The sequence below is a fragment of the Harmonia axyridis genome, chromosome 6 (assembly GCF_914767665.1).
Source record: "Harmonia axyridis chromosome 6, icHarAxyr1.1, whole genome shotgun sequence".
Classification (NCBI taxonomy): Eukaryota; Metazoa; Arthropoda; class Insecta; order Coleoptera; family Coccinellidae; genus Harmonia; species Harmonia axyridis.
Window position 1 is genome coordinate 29,870,876 of NC_059506.1, and position 17,773 is coordinate 29,888,648.

The 17,773-nt window shown below is 33.8% G+C and overlaps 1 protein-coding gene across 4 annotated transcripts in view; it reads left to right on the forward strand.

Annotated features, from left to right (window-relative positions):
• Positions 1-3,473: 3,473 nt before the first annotated feature.
• Positions 3,474-17,773, forward strand: part of LOC123681695 (estradiol 17-beta-dehydrogenase 11) — a 37,001-nt gene continuing 22,701 nt past the window's right edge. The window contains exon 1 of one of the 4 annotated variants that reach the window (XM_045619936.1): positions 3,474-3,705. The gene's annotated coding sequence lies outside the window, so the exon portion shown is untranslated. Of the gene's footprint in view, positions 3,706-16,289; positions 16,339-17,271; positions 17,479-17,773 lie in introns of those variants that run through there. The other 3 variants (XM_045619938.1, XM_045619937.1, XM_045619939.1) reach the window with 3 other exon arrangements.

The following is a 17,773-nucleotide window of genomic DNA, read 5'->3' on the forward strand; positions in this document are numbered from 1 at the left end:
TTTTCATTTATATATTACACATATATGCATATCGTTAGTTTAAAAGTGTATTCTTGAAAACATTATCGCACTGGATCTGGTAAATGTGAACATAGTTAATTAAAGTGGACCAAGGACGCCACCTTGCGGAGGCTCAAAATATTTTATCTTGAATGTATCTAAATATTATCACAAAATAGATTTTGCTGAAGAATTGTTCTAAAAATTGAAGCAACGAATCAATAGGTCTGTATATCAGTAGCACTTAAACAAATAATATTATGTCCTAGCGTTTGAATGCAATTTGAGTTACCCATAGACGATTTCTATAAAATAGCTAAGATTAAATCGTCATGAGAAATATTCTCGTGGAATTAAAACTAATTCCTTGAATGTTAGGTAGCCAACTTGGATTAATGTTTCATTGTCTGGTTATCAAATTTCAATAAAGAAAAAACAGGTTCAATAGTTAAGTTTACTATTTTTGAATATATACTGTCCTCCATATATTCTTCAGCAACACCTTCAGATTTCACCGTAGTTATCCTGGCTCCAGCTTCTTCCAGAAGATTAGAAGAGTTGCTGAAGTTTGATGCAGAAAGTGACCTGTATATTTTTCAGGATCACATAAACCCAGATATTTAGCATTAATACATGGAATTTTGCTAAATCTGTTTTTTCCAACTTGTAGTTTTGTATAATGCCCTTCCTGTATAGGTCCGAATTTTTTTTGGCAATACCGTGGACGTGAAGACATGGATTCTTCCATCAGCTTCAAACTATTCATTTTGTCTTCTTCAACAATTGTGGAAACGCTCTTTTCAGCGGTTTTGGTCACTGGTACATTTACCAAAACAATTATTACAAAATATCTATGACGTGAGTAACAGAACAGACATGGAAAGTGGAAACCTTGGTAGCCATGGCACCAAATTACCTCGTTCCGGCTTGCTGAAAGGAGTCTAACATTACTCATGCTACCTCTAAAAAGGCTAAAGGTGGTTTAGATAACTCCATACCATAACCGAACTTTGGGATAAACATGCCTCTCAATTGGGGATCACTGCCTTAACCAAGTCGCCTTCTCAACCATTCCCAGTCATCCTGCAGGGTTGAACAAAATCATGCCCATTGTGCTGTACTCCTGGTCCACGGCTAGTTTTACTCTACAAGTCGATGGTTTCAATGCTCTTGGGTTAAAGGTGACACCTAGTGTGGGCGGAATGAAAACTTCATTTGAACTCACCTCTCATGTGCAGTCCATTGGCTTGCGATTTCTCAGGTTGTTGCGAAATCATCTTCCAAAGCTAGCAATTTTAAGAGGCAGTTTTGAAAATCTGTTATGCAAACTCGCCAATGGCTCTTCGTGTTCAGTCTTGTTGAAACCATATCTGACAATAAACCACAACAGTTCCTTAACTTCTTGGTAGTCTAGCACCAATGTCATAGTATTATTATTATTATTTCACTTAATCGGGGTCGTTACGACTCTGTTAGCCTGCCTGGACCTGCGACCAAATTGATAATTTGTTCCTTACTATTCATACAAACTCAGGGAGGCCGTCGATGATGTTAACGAAACCGACGACATCCTTAGGAGACTTGGCTATTAATTCCTGAGTATCCAGAACTGACTTTTCCATATGAATGGTTCTTAGACCAGTCAGCTCTGGGTATTTGCCCACTATATGTTCGACTGTTCTCATCTGCTGACTTATCCATGCGGTACAAAAGTTATTTGCACCGACAGGCCTTTCAGCATCATCTTGGTATAAAAACTTCAATATCCTTTCCAATAAGAGGTTTCATTTTCATTTTGAGAGAGATCAATGTATGTTTATTTCATTGTAAGACAAGGGTATGTCATTAACTATGGAAAAAAAAAGCCAAATGGACGCTATAGCTATAACTTCAAAGATTCCTTCATGAAGTCTTGAATCGATCATGTAGCATTGGAATAGACGTTTCTCCAAAGAAAAAAATCTGAAGGTGTTAAATCAGAAGATCTCGGTGGCCAATTGTGAACAATTCTTCGAGAAATAAGATGGTCACGAAACTTTTCTTGAAAAATTGCGATTGTTTCTTGGTTGTGTGGGCACGTTGCACCGTCTTAATGAAAATAAACGTCATATTCATCAATGTCGTCCAATTCAGGCAATCAATATCATAAGTCAATACTCGGTAGCGCAATGCATTCACCGTAACAGTTGCACCAGCTACAATTTCGAATCAGTAAGGTTCAATCACAACACCAGCTCCAAAATTGACACGTTGAGGATGGAGAGGCTTTCCAACAATCATCTTTGTATTTTCCGAGCCCCAAATGCAACAATTCTGCTTATCAACGTAGTTTCCAAGTTGAAAATGGGCCTCATCACTGAAGATGATTTTTCGATGAAAATCTGGATCATTTTGTTGCATTTCCAGGATCCAATCACTATTGCCTGCCGGAAGGGTGCTTCAGGACGACCCAAAAGTGCTTTAGTTTTGTGAACTATGACTGCAAAATTTTTATATGTTTGGTTGTGAATTCTAACATTTTCAATGCATTTTTGAGGCTTGTGTCATTGCATTTTTAGTAATGGTGTAATTGTCAAATGTCAAAAAATAACAGCTGTCCAGATTGTGGGCTTTTGAAAATTAAACGTTTCATTGGAAAATCCTTTACAATATTTCGACCCCATCAATGTAAGCTTGGTTAATTGGTGATAATTTGTGTTTTTCTGCTCACTGATCATAATCAATCCACAGCTAACCGATATCCTTAACTGAGATATGTCAACATTTCTGAAATCGTATTGTATTGTATATGTACTTTTACACCCTATTGTTAAAGGGCAAAATAAATGAAGATAGGAATAAGCAATAAGGTACCTCGATATGAAATGTTATTTGTGAACTACATTGCAGTGATAAATCAAATCCTTCGATCTACCTGATTTTGCACAATTTCATAAAATTAAATCATTGATTTAATAGATTGATTGAAGCGAACTCAAACTCATTCAGTATAGGGATTCATAACTGTATTTTCTATCTGGATAAGGAACCATGTTTTTGTTGTTTTTGTGATGATAAACTAAACTAATAAAAAAAAATAAAGAATACAAACTACTTTTACTGATTATTCGATTTTATATGTCACTCGAAATATTTCACCATTAAACCAAATCATTTATTAATTCCACCAAATCAAAGATGCACACGAATTCCACAACCATTTCAAAACAACCATTGACCTTAACATCTCGATCCGCTTGCGGTGGACCAAACCAGAATCTATTGGACGTTTCGCAACCATAACATTAACCCGATTCATATCCACCTCACCAAATTACAACAACTGGTTTAATTGAAGGGTTGCTCCGTCCACTCCAGATTCAAACCATCGATTTATCACAAATCCACGTGCTGAAGGTGCCAACAGCGCAAACGCGCGATATTCGCCGACGGCCCACCACTTGCAAAGGCGACGTTGCGTCAGGATCAAAATATCCTTGCTCTAGTCGCTATTTCGGGCGTCCCCACGTTCGATGGCTTTGTTTACAGTCGGTGCTCGAACGCCAGAAAGTTTTGAACGGGATCGGGTGTGATATTATGATCGTCAGTATTCGGTGCTTTTCGAATTGAACTTTTTTTTTTTGAGTAGTTTCGTTGTCGCGGGAACAAGGTTTGACAGGTGACAGCGTAGCTCGTATAGGGGATGCTGAGACGTGTGGAAGTGAGGTTGGTATTTTTGTTTGTTTTAGGTTAGGAGGGTTTGGGGTGGCGAGCATAGAGTTTGGGGAAACATCGATGGTGTTGGTAAAGATTTAGTGGTAATGAAAACTTTACATTAAATCATTTGTAATTGCCAAACTTAATTGAAGATTTGGGTAAATAACACTTAGGGGTGGTGTTTTATATTTGAATTAATTCTACTGTAAAAAATTCGAATTTCGTGAACTGAATCATTAAAATAAGGACACATTTTTAATAGCTCTACCATTTTTCACAATCGCTGTATTTTTCGAATTTTGAGCCGATAAAATCTCAAAAGGTAAGGTTACTGATGACTTACGATCGGAAAGTACCTAAAAACTTTAAATTTTTTGGGTAGGTTCGGATATCGAATGCCGAATCTGACTAGTGGTTTCATGAATTTTGTTTTTCTGTCAATTTCAAAACTGCAGATTCACTCGATATGAAAATTTGGATTTGTATTTAGAATGGCAATTTCAAGCCTTGTGCAAAATTGTATGTTGATCGTGTAATCAGAGTCATGCAAAGTTCAACAAGAATATCGAAAAAAATTGCCTTATATTTTCGTCTTCGCAAAATCGATACTGTTGAGATTTTGGAAGTTAATATAAATAACCATAATAAATTCAAGGAGGTCATTGTAAAAGAAAGAACGAAAAAATTCTGTATAGATCCGATTGGGTTGAGTTTTTGTTTGTATATACAGAGTGTGAATGAATAAGTGCGACAAATGACAGGGAGTGAATATGCATGGAAAAATAGTGACAGTTTGCTATTGAACTTTTGTTCTTGAATGCTTCGTATTACAGGACACGTGGTTTTCAAGGTTCTCTTTGAAAACGAGTAGTTATTTGTTGCTCTCAATATTTGGAGAGAAAAAAATTGTACGCCACTGAGATATCAGAAACTAAAAATCAATTTTTAATTGCTCGTTCAATTTGTGAAAAAAATTCCTCATGCTTCTTTTCTGTATGCGGCACGGTTTTTATGCAAAAAAAAACATATAAATTTTAATGCATTAACAGGAACCAATTAGGTATCTAATATTAATAATTCATTAATGGAATTACAAATACCTACGCGTTAAGTTTTTTGCATAAGAATGGCGCCCAATACGAAAATCATCATGAGAGATGTTTTTTCACAAATTGAACGAGGAATTTAAAAATAATTTTCAGTTTAAAAAATCTCAGTGTCGTACCAATTTTCCTTTAAAAAAAGGATCATCATTCATACACCAATATGAAGAACATAAAATTCTTGATTACATGTCAATAGAAGCTCATGAAGCTCACCAAATTTCATTTGATTAACTCTATCGGTTTCAGATCAATAAATGAATCGTGAGTTTTTCAAAATTCACTTAAACATCCCGTATCTCGGAAAACGGAACCTGAATTTTGCCGGACTTATTCACCCTGTTTACAGATAAAAAATTCCAAATTCTCTGTTAAATCCCGTGATAATACCGTTGTAAAAAATAACATAAAAAATGCAAGCAGATTATAGAAGAAAATAGGTAAGTTGACGTGAAGTCAGGAGCTTTTGAACGCTCGTTAGTGCATACACCAACTGAGCCCTTGATGGAAAACACTGATATCTTATAAACAGTTCAGTGATCTCCAACTGTGTAAATGGCGCATTAATGAAAGAGCGCTTGAAAGCTTTTCTAGGCAGCGTAGTTATTCATATATCTAATTACTATTATGTTTTTCACTTCATTTACGTATCAAATGTCAAAGTGACATTTGATGTTCTTCCATCTATGTTCGCCAACTCGATGTTATATGTAGAAGTGACGTTTCTTCAATTCGTCGAAGGAGGCTTATCTAAAACAATTTTTCGTAAAGCCAAATGATCCAAAATATTTATTGATTGTTCAATCCATTTAAATTCATCTGTAGGGGTAATATAAAGCTGAATTATTTCCTGAATAGCTCGAATTGACGTCAGAACATAATTTTTTTATTGTTTTATAGATGATTAAAACTGACATTTTCTAATGTTAAATCCATTAAAGTGAGGTTTTTTAGATTTGTTAGATATGTTTATGTCTTTATTTCCTAGGTTATATATCCCAGGAATTCGTTCGAAAAGCTGTCTCAGCAGAGCTGACAGAGCTTGCATATAATTCTGTGATATTTTGATCTTTGTGTCAGAGTATTTATGTGAAAATATCATTTCAGATAATTCGATCTATCAAGAAATGTTGTTTTTCATTAAATATTCGCCAAAATTATGAGACTAACATAGAAATGAAGAGTTGCCGTTTCATAAAGGCGTAACTCAATGTTTTTTTTTTGGACTTTATTAAATCAACCTACTCTCAATTTCAACATCATTGTTCGAAACTATAATGATTCAAACAAGATATTGATTATCGAAAGTTTGAATAAAAATTCAATAACAAAGCAAGCACAATCTCCTTTGTCACCCTATATAAACAATACTGTCATAACACTTAGTCATTCATATTGTTGGATTATTATCATCGCGTGAGCCATAGAAATTTTACGATTTGGAGATCTGATCATATCCAATTTAAGGGACATAATTGCCACATAGATTACTCCATGTTATTAAAATTCACTCGTTACTTTATTTCATACCGCGGTATCAGGAATCACGCTACAGTACGTCCCAATGGATTCACGGTTGGATGCCTTTTAGCTACTGTATCGAAAATAATCAGCCAAACTACCAGCATTGATGCGAAACTGTCTCTCATTGTAATCACATCGGGAATTATATTAATTGTATAGTAAAAGTGAAATGCGCACCTAATGACGAAATGTGAAATAGCTGGATGAAATGGTCTACATTGATTTTCTGTTTACTATTTTCAATAAAAAACCTTTGGAATCGTTCAGCAAACAACTTATGAACTTATAGTAAAGGGTGTTTTTTAAAGCTATAGAACTTTAAATTGCAATAAACCAACGATGGATTATTCGATTGACATCAATTTTAGTTATCCGCAAGATAATCTTGTGGCATTACATTTTAAATAGGATTTCTGGCATATGACCGCCACGGCTGGCTCGGATATAGTCCAATCTGGACGTCCAATTTTCGATTACTTTTTCCAACATTTGTGGCCGTATATCGGCAATAACACGGCGAATGTTGTCTTCCAAATGGTCAAGGGTTTGTGGCTTATCCGCATATAGACCAATGACTTTACATAGTCCCACAGAAAGTAGTCTAGCGGTGTTAAATCACAAGATCTTGGAGGCCAATTCACAGGTCCAAAACGTGAAATTAGGCGGTCACCAAACGTGTCTTTCAATAAATCGATTGTGGCACGAGCTGTGTGACCTGTTGCGCCGTCTTTTCGGAACCACAGCTCCTGGACATCATGGTTGTTCAATTCAGGAATGAAAAACTTAGTATTCATGGCTCTATACCGCTCACCATTGACTGTAACGTTCTGGCCATCATCATTTTTGAAGAAGTACGGACCAATGATTCCACCAGCCCATAAAGCGCACCAAACAGTCAGTTTTTCTGGATGTAACAGTGTTTCGACATACACTTGAGGATTAGCCTCACTTAAAGTTTTGTTTGTTGACGTAGCCATTCAACCAGAAGTGCGCTTCATCGCTAATGGACGTAGTGCACGATACGTATTCCGCATAGAACCATTATTTTATAAATAAAATTGCTCTATTTGCAAGCGTTGTTCAGGCGTTCAGTCTATTCATAATAAATTGCCAAACCAAACTAAGAATAAATCACTTGACATCTTTTAAATCGGTCGCCATCTTGAACAGTAATGCCAACTTAAAGTTATATACCTCGAAAAAAAACACCCGTTATAAGAGGTTTCTTTTTGGGATTCCAAAAAAATGAGTATATTTTAAGGGAAATCAAGGGATGTTTATTTTATTGTAGAGAGGAAGATATGCCATTAACGATAGAAAACGGTTGCAGCACCATATCCTTTGTATGGAATTTTCCAATTCGCACATTTGAGGTTGTATGTCCTCGATAACTTCACGGTCTTGCATCAAGTGTGAAACATTGGCATAGATCTTATCTTTTATGTGGTCTCAAAGAAAAAAGTCTAAAGGTGTTAAATCATAAGATCTCGGTGGCCAATTCAAATCACCTTTTATTTGCAAAATTGAGGTTGTTCCGTTGTTTCGTCTTTTTGAAAGTAAATGTCGTCCACATCTATCTCTTCCAATTCCAGCCATGAAAAAAAACATTAATCATAGCTCGGTAGGCAATCCATTCATCGTAACAGTTGCACCAGCTTCATTTCCGAATAAGAAAGGTCCAATCACACCACAAGCCCAAAAACCTCACAAAAGAATGACACGTTGAGGGAGAAAAGTAGACACATTGCTGAGTTTGTTTCATCTGCTGATCTTATATAGTTTTTCATGCGTGTCTATTATTTATTAGATACTTCATTTTCCCATTCCATCTTTTCTCCATGTATCCTTAGATTTAAGTTGATCTCTAGTCTTTTTGTCTGTAGGGCAGTAGCATAGCTCTTTTTGCCGTTCATTTGAATTTTCCATTCAATATGAATCATTCATCTATATCTTCTAGAGGCCCTAGAACTGAGCCTTGAGGTACTCATGCTTCTACTGGTCTATTGGTAGATACCGCGTGATCCATTTTGACGTATAAATTCCTTCATCTTAGGTAGTTCCTCATTATTGTGTAGCTTTTGTTACTATAACCTGTCACGAAAGCTCACGAAGGCTCTCTTAACATATAATAGCACTAGTCCTGTAGCTTTTTTGCTTCGAAATCCTTCAGTTACATATTCAATAAGCCTCAGTTGTTGAAGTTCTGTGAAATCTCCTCTGAATCGGAATTGGTCGAGTGTTATCAGATTTGATGCTTCTATTTCATCCTCTATTTCATCGTTTAGTCTTCTTGCAATGATTATCTCAACATTTTTTCCAAGTGCTGATAGTAGACTTACTGGTCTGTATTTTTGTGTAGATTTTCTATCTTTCCTGGTTTATTCTGCAGTTTTTCATCTTTTCGAGTAGTGTTCAGTTTTCATCACTTCATTGGCTAGAACTGCTATTTCTTTTTTGGGCATCTTCCTAAACATAAAATTTGTTATTTTGTACTGAAGCTTCTCTGATTTTCAATTTCTTTGATCTCAGTTGGTGTTGTTGGATTTGGTATGATATCACAATCTGAGGTTCCAACATCAATTCTTCATTTCCTTCTACTTCTTCCAAATCTTCATTGTAGTCAGAGCTTCAAGCTTTGTTTTTGGATCTATCACTCACTCTGTGTAATGGAAGTTTTCCCATGTCTTTTTCCCAAGCATTTTTCTATGCTGCATGGTATATGGTGTACAGTTCTCCATCTCTCAGTTCTCTTTGTGTAATTTTAATCACTTGGAAACTCGGATATCCATCTCCATTGTCGATTTAAAATCAAAAGTCACCTTGAAACCTCCCAAATCTAAATTTTATTATGGACCACACTCTATTATTTGAAGAAGATGGTCGAAATTTTTACGGTGCATCGTTCGCTTCATGATAAATAATTAGAACCTCTAAAGGTCGTCGAATAAATATTTGTTCCAACCGTAATTTTTTGTGGACTAATGGATCGTAAATACGTCAAAAAGATAATCATTTGTAATTGCCATCGTATTGTTTATTTTGTAGAAGTCATAAACCATTTATGCTGTTCGATATAGCGTTAAATGAGCATCGTTGTAGATATTAGATTAGTTGGAAATTGAAATTAACTTTTTTAGTTACTATCATAAATATTCTTTTCTTTAGTTGTTTTTTCTATATGGCAATGTGTTCTTCGTTGCAGAAAATACTTGTTTTGAATTAATTGAACTACTTGGTACTAGTAGATGTAAATTTCTCAATTAAAAGATGTTCGTAGTATTCGAATAGTTTTTGCTTGACCGGAAGTATGTAATTTACAAATTTTGTTGTACAAATATTCTTGAATGGTAAGAATTGGTGGTTTTATATAATTCTGTGCATCTATTAAGTCGTGAATAAGATAACTAATACTTACACACTTGGAATTTCAATGGATTATTTCATTGATGGTAATAATCGACCGAATGGTTGAAGAGTTGATGTGAAATTATCACAACATTCACAGGAATTTTCAAATGAAGGAGGCGAAAAAAAGCTTTGTGGGATTATTTATTTAGGTAGTGAGATTTTGGTAACAAAAAACCAAAACCAACCTTCTTGTTACTGCTTGAAACGTTCACAATTCTGTAGATATGAGATGGTCTAAGTTTTACTTATGATATGCCAACAATTCACGATGTTTCTGATGTCAAATTCTAATTGCTATTAAAATTCGACTTTTCATTTTTCAAAAGTAGTTTGATTTGGTACTTTCTTTATTGTAATAAATGATAGTTCTTTCAATCATTTCTTTTCAGAACTACCACATTTTGGTATCCTAAAAATCACAATTCGGAATATGTTGACCACCAATTGTTGATATTCATTTTATGGTGAAACTGTGAAATATTCCATAATCTTTCAACAATACCAAAAAACGTTTTATGACGTCATTTCGGCTAGGGTGAACCGAAAAAACATGATTCTATTCAAAAGGAAATGTAGCTCGTAATGCATATAAGTTTTTTTTCACCATCATTCACCGCTCCTATTCAGGGTGTACCAGAATAACAACAGAAACTTTCGAAGAATTATTCTTGACACTATTTTAAAAAAAAAGTTCCCATAATCGTAGGTTCTCGAATGCTTACTCACCAAAATGCAGTGTAGAACCATATTTTTTTCTTTTTGGATTGAAATACAACAGAACAAGCATTTCGATTGAAACATAAAATTAATTCTATTTATTTATCTTTTTTTATTTAAAAGGATTCAAATGTTCTTTGCCTCCCTTGATGAGATACAAAAAAAAATCAAGAACTCTAAATATTTGAAAAATGTTCATTTTTCAATTTGATGCAACCTTTCAATCATTTTCTTCGACTTTATAATTGCTCGATGATAGATGTTTCAACTCTTTCGAAATATCCAATTGAAAAATTGGCAGATGTTTTTTTCATCATAATGAATTACTTCAAACAAAAGATTTGAACTCAATATTGTTTCAGATACTGTATCCATTGGAAAATATTTCAGTTAATATTTTGCAAGAAACACCATTTCACTATAATTTCGACAACCAATGATTTGTCATATTTCACAACATTCCATCGACATCAATCTAGTGACCATAACTTTTTATTCATAATAAAATCCATAAATAAACGAAGATGAATCGTCGGAAAAGACTTCAATATAATAATTGAATATTTTGTCTCATGTTTATCAATCTCATTCATATTGAGTAATTGGAGGTACCTCGTTTCAGTCATGGTCAAATTCCTTTAAGTACCTACACTCCGTTCTTTCAATTCTAGAACGTTCTGCCAAATATTGAAAAGAGTGTAAAGATATGAGGAAACCGTGAAGGTCATAATCCTTTAACTAGTAATTATTTTTTAAACCGTTTGATTCACTTAAAATCATCTTTCATAATTTTAGACTATGATGTGTTTCATTCATGTTACCAATCATGGATTCAACAATCTCCAATAAGTGATCTGAATACTTGTGATTCATTTCGTACCGATTCTAGTTCAGCAATCCGAAAGTTGAAGAACCTGATATAAATTATACCAACAGGTTTCATCCGTTAACAGGCCTATTCGCTTGCAAATTATTGTTTAATCGATTGCTGTTTATCGAATTTTATTTATGGTGTTTTTGGAAAAAATAAGAAATAACCTTGACTGCCTTTCAATCTAGAGAATAATAGGTGACCTATAATCAGAAATCATTCAATTAATTCTCTTGTTTTTCTTGAGTTAATTCTGTTTATACCATAAATTTCCAAATGTAAAAATACAAATAGATTCAAAAGTTTTGCATAACCTTATCCTCATATGTAGGATGTTTTTAATATCAACATTTTTTGTGTGTTTGTCAATCAATTTTTTTTTCTGTAAATGAGTACAGGGTGTCCCAAATTCGATGTTCACTGAAAGCATCTCGAGAACTGTAAGACTTTTTTTTGTAGGAGTAGTCTGTGACTCCCAGAAACACAGAAAGAGACTAAAATTCGATGTTTGGATAACTACATTTTACATTTCATAAATTATAATTAATTTTTCGTTTTCATTGTTGAGAAATCTAAAAACCAATAATATTTTCAATCACGAATAACTCATTACAATTCTTGAAATGTCAAATTTAGTTAAGGAAACATCGACTTTTAGTTTCTTTCTGTGTTTTTTCCGGAAGTCACAGACTACTCCACACAGTGAGGATTTGCGGTTTTACTCATTTAAGATTCTACATCGATAACTCGTAAAGTATTAATTTTAGGTATAGGTTTCTGGAGTAACCCCACCAATTTTGTACGTAGAATCGACTGAAGTAATGAAAAATATAAGTTCTAGTTTAAAAATCTTGAGTTTTGATGAATTTGAGTTGTCCAACTTCCTGATCTTCTTATAAACACCCTGTACATTTTTTATCCGAACTGCAAACAGTCTTATAATACTACTTATTTGCAGAATTGAAAATAAAAAAATTTTTTCGAAAAAAGCGTTTTCAGCAGAAAAATTCGAAGAAATGAGAGTTCTCGTCGCCACCATTTTTTTCATAAGAATCCCATTTATTCATGAACCGTTGAGTTTTTTTTACCCAAGATATGGCATATTGCCGAAATTGTCGTCAAAAAAGCTATCTAATGATGCAATAATATCTATACTGGGTGTGCTTTATGAATAAAGGAAGTAGTAGTTTGTTTCCGGTATAACCAAAAGTTGTAGAGATCTGAAAATATTTTAGGGAGAAAGAACATTGTCTCAAACCCCTATATTCAATTTTCCGCTCAAAATTATGATTAGTTTTCCACAAACGTCTAATAGGCCATCCCGGTGAATCAAAAAACTGAATATCTTTTAAAAGGGATGACATATTTGTAAAACCGATAACGGGATTCTTCAGAGAAATCTGCGGCTAAAAAACTGTGTTGAAAAATATAAGGTGTCCCATTTAAGATACATCAACTCCTCTAAAACAGTAATGATTTTCTCTTAGCTGTTATGAGTACCATATAAATCATCAAAATTACTTTTTGGAATTTTTCGAATATCTCGAACAGATACCAAGATATAGCGAAATATTTGAAACAGTCATTTCTTTTTGTGATAACCGATTATATATAAAATAGCCATTACAACCCTCGTGCAAAATTTCATGTTGATTAAATGACTAGAATCACATAGAATTGAAGATGAATATAGAAAAAAAAATAACTAATATCTCAGTGACCACAAAACCGACAGAGTTGAGATTCTGAAAGTTGCTTTGATATAACAAATTCATGCTCCCTATAGAATTTCAATCTGATCACATCAACCAAACACTAGAAAATGCAAGAAGATTACAACTCCGATCAGCAATGTCAAGTTTCCTTCAAAATTTTGTGTTGATAGCTGCATCAAAAGCAATAGAAAATTTCGGCACAATATCGAAAAACTATAAGAAAATCACTGATATGAATAAAGTCAGCAACTTTTGATCTATGAGCCATTTACACATTTTGAGATCTGTATATCTGTGTAAAGTTAACTGACTATAAAGATGCAATTGGCATATTAATTTAGAGTGTTCAATAGGTCACTACTCTCCTCATTTTGGTTTTCATTAGTCAGTAATCTGAATTTCTATATTGATTCTCGTCATTTCAATCATTTATTTAATCTGCTAGAATATTTCATCATCAGCGTAGGTCAAAATGTAAAAAATTCAAGAATAAAATTTCATAAATGACATAAATAATCATACAACTTGAACCAGAAAGTTCCTCACTAATCGTCTAATAAAATATGAATCGATGAATTCATTCCCCAAACCGTAACCTTGACTTAATTTCGTATCAATATTACCAATCTTCACGAAAATTTCCATCGCTTTTTAAGTTAGACCCCCATATGTCTCAAACCCCAATTATCTGATGGTTGCCTCATCGTAGAACTTATTTCCTTCGGAGGAGAGTCTATTCCAATACCATTTTATCGACAAATTGGTAGTGTATTAACGTTATATAACAATCATTTCGTACGCTTACCGCAGGTTGCTTAGACAAGCTGCGGATTGAGATAGATATGCAAGAGCATGCATCCTTGACACAGTTTGGTGAGATTGAATTTATTTAATGTACCAACTAACTCGAAAATCGCGAAGGATTAATTTTATTCTTCATTTGAATTGTTGAAATTTATGGCAGCATAGGATAATTATTTTGAATCAAATTTTTCCATTTTTTTTTCGTACGCTCAATCAACGAAGTTGAAGTCGAAAATAGATGATTTTATTCCACAAATAACAATAGTTATGCTACACAGTAGCTTCTTCAGATTTCAAATTTTGAACAACTGAATTTTTTAAATGAAACTATCCCTTACATAGGTAAATATAGGGGTAGGTACATGGTATTAAAAAGAGGTTCTGGAAATTCCAATTTTGAAAATTCAGTAATTCAAACTGTAAAATCTGAAGGAAAAATTGTTTTTTAAAGATTATAAAAGTGGAAATATAATAACTGTCATTTATTTTCAATTAAAATGAAAGGGTTTTATCATTTCATTTTATTGATAATTTTATGAACAATATTTCGACGCTTGTTGGGAAGCCTGATCAATCTGTGCATAATTATGAATTGACCATCATGAATTCAATGCGCTTGAATGGAATTTCAAGGTAATAAGAACCCTTTTCACGAGTAGAAGTAGAAAATCACAATTTTACGAGTATTTGGCATTTCAGTTGTATGAAAATGCAGCTGATCATTTTTCAATTGTTTCTAACGTTTTATTTCGAATAAATTCCGATGGTTTTCGATAGATTTGTCTGCTTCAAATAGATTCGTTGTATTCATGGTATTATTTATCTGAGAAAAGTTTCGATCAGAGTAAAAGAGGAAAGATCATCTCATTGAACTCTGAGGAATAATATATGACTTTTGAGTACAAAACTACAAGTTAAACATTTTCATTCTAATATGTATATGTAAAACTCGTACGGCTCCCAATTTCCTTATTTCTGCATCATTCCCATGACTTCCAGGCGTTTTAAAATGGCTTGTTGCGTCACTCCCAATGATCCTGCCAATTCTTGCTCGGTTTGACACAAGTCCTGATTAAGTAATGCCTCCAATTCTGCATCTTCGAAATCCTTCTCTCTTTCACCGCCGTCTGGTCTTCGACGTCAAAATCACCCTTCTTGAAACGTTGAAACTACTCTTGGCACGTTCTTTCACTAATAACGGCCTGACCATAGATATTTGAGAGCATTCGATGAGCCTCAGCCGCAGATTTATTCTTATTAAAGCAGAAAATTGAAACCTCCCGCCAATGACGAGAATTTGGCTCGTACTGACATGTCTAATCGAGATTAACTTGTTGATGCAGACACAAATCGACTAATATTTCGATGGCGTTATGTTCACAAATACCTAAGCTTATTGTATGACATTTACGATCTATTTATTTCGACTATTACTTACCGCTACAGCCATCTATTGCAAAATGGCGGAAGCAAATTTGTTCACCTAATACAATATACTTTCTGGTGTTCCTATTAGAATTAAGCATAAAAATGTGTCAGGAGTTCGGAAACCTAAAAGTTATTAAACTATCTTGGCAAGGGTATTATTGTTACATCTGAGGCTTATCTCAGAGCGTCAGACAACAAGTTCTACGAGACCATTTTGCTGCTATACTAGCGTTCGAATGACAGAATTTGGAGGCAAAATGACAGTGTTTTCAGCGATTAATTATGTGGAGACGGCAGTTGAAGACCTACAATTTGGAGATTAAGTAATTGTCCTTTCAGGGTGCAGTACTCCTCATGTGATCTTGTAAATTTCACATTTTTAAATCTTATCAATACTCAATGCAGTATGCAGTGTAAATTTTCACAGAATTATATTAATTCTCAAAATATTTGTTTAATGTTTATGTCGTGTATGATGTTATACCTATATCTATCTACCGATTTACTCTGAAGTCCTCAGGATTATTACCTCTTGCACTTTATGAGTAGGACAAACGCCAAAGATAAACAATTCAAACCTACATACACCATGTGTAATTCTGCCTAGATTTCAAATGACATTCTCTCGACTATTCATCCACTAACAATAGATAATTTTAGAATGCAATAATGCATTCGAGACTGCATTTTCTGCTCGCCCTAAGCACAATAAACAGTGAAGTAACATTAAGTAATGTAGAGGCAATCTATTAATTTGTCCATTTCATTCACAGATCGAAAATGAAATGTTGGCATTTCTACTGTTCCTTTTGATAAGTGAGTTTACGATAATTAGTGTTCCTTTATACAGAGAGATTAGTTTAGGACAGTTAGAAGTAGTTTGAACAGAATGTGCAACCTACTGCAGAGTGAAATTTGAAGGAGTTTATGTGCGTCGTAAAATTTTTTGGATTTTTGTTTCAAGGGACTTTCTCCTCACAACAATTAACTAGAATAGAAATAAGCTACGAATTACGTGAAATGAGCATGCATTGAAGTGACTGTTTTCATTCTAGGAATAGTTATGTAGTTGGTAAGTACCTACGTATTACTACTTCGAAAATTTTTGGTATCTCTCGATCACAAGATCCACATTTCCCTTTCGAAGCCGGAAAATGGAAGTGTTAAGTTTTCGTTGGACCACACTGTAAATGTTGTGGTAAAACTCGTTTGCAAACTCTTTTGTCCACTTGGGGACCTCACCTTCAACTGAGTCTTGCAAAGTGTTGTTTTCAAACCTTGTTAATTAATTGATATACACGAAAAAATAAATTGTGTAGTCAACATCAAAACATTTTTATGTTCTGTTAGAGTTCTTTTTAGGTTTCACCATAAATTTATAAGTACAATCACCCAGCTGAATCGTGGATCCTGCAGTGAATATCACAAAATTTACTGCAGGTTCCAGTTATTGTTATCAAATTATGTATAAGCTTCACACATTCTCACTACAGTTCATAACTTGCCATTAATTTAATCAAAATAATATCTATTACTATTTTTGGATCAATTCCTTCAAATTACTTTATTATTTACTGTTTTCACAGTACACAATAGCATGATCTGAATCTAAAAAGTCATACATAATTAGGAAAATATACATACATATTTTGACAAATAATTTTCAAGAGACAAAGAGACTGCAAATTGAGCGTGAGTCTCAATAACATCTCAATTTTTTCCTCGTTAAGTGTAGCGAAATTCAATACAGCAGTAATTTAGAACCCGCCTTTTCATAATTACACATATATTAGTTCAAAAGTTAATGAGATAATTGTTAACGAGAATCATGTAATGGACACACTTCATTTTTTCATTCATAAAAAAGTACATCTACTTCTTAATAATTATAGACTTGCACTGCCTGCTCTCAGTCCAGTAAGTTAAGACAACTCTGTGTCTTATCTTGCGTTCTCAGTAAGTTCTTTGTTTTCAAGGTTTGAATTTTATGATCGCCAGTTCATAATCTCGAGATAATTAGCCAGAGATATCCCTATAACCTTTTCTTACGATAAATGTATTAGATAATTTCTGAGCACAGATCATAAAAAAACAAACGTAGTCGTCTCAAAGCAGTTAGTGGAGTCGATAGGTTCAGTGAGAGTGACATTATACCTACTCATCGGTGAGTTGATAGAATGATCATAAAATTGTGTTAATGAAAAAATCTAAGGTAATAAAAGTACTCCATTGGGGATTTATAATTAATGAAACTACTGGATATTGTGAAATCATTTAGAGGAATGATTTTCGAATATATCTTTGTCTTTAGGTCTGGTATAAATTCAATCCATTACTTTATTGCAATAACTACTTATATTAAATGGGATATTTTCATCTCGAAATTCAAAACCAAATTTGGAACGTTATGAAGAGAATTTTAAATTCATTACAAAAATTTTGTGAGTGTTTTAAGGCAGTGAACGATAATGTCCGTCTCTGCACTAATGACAAATCCATCCTCAAAT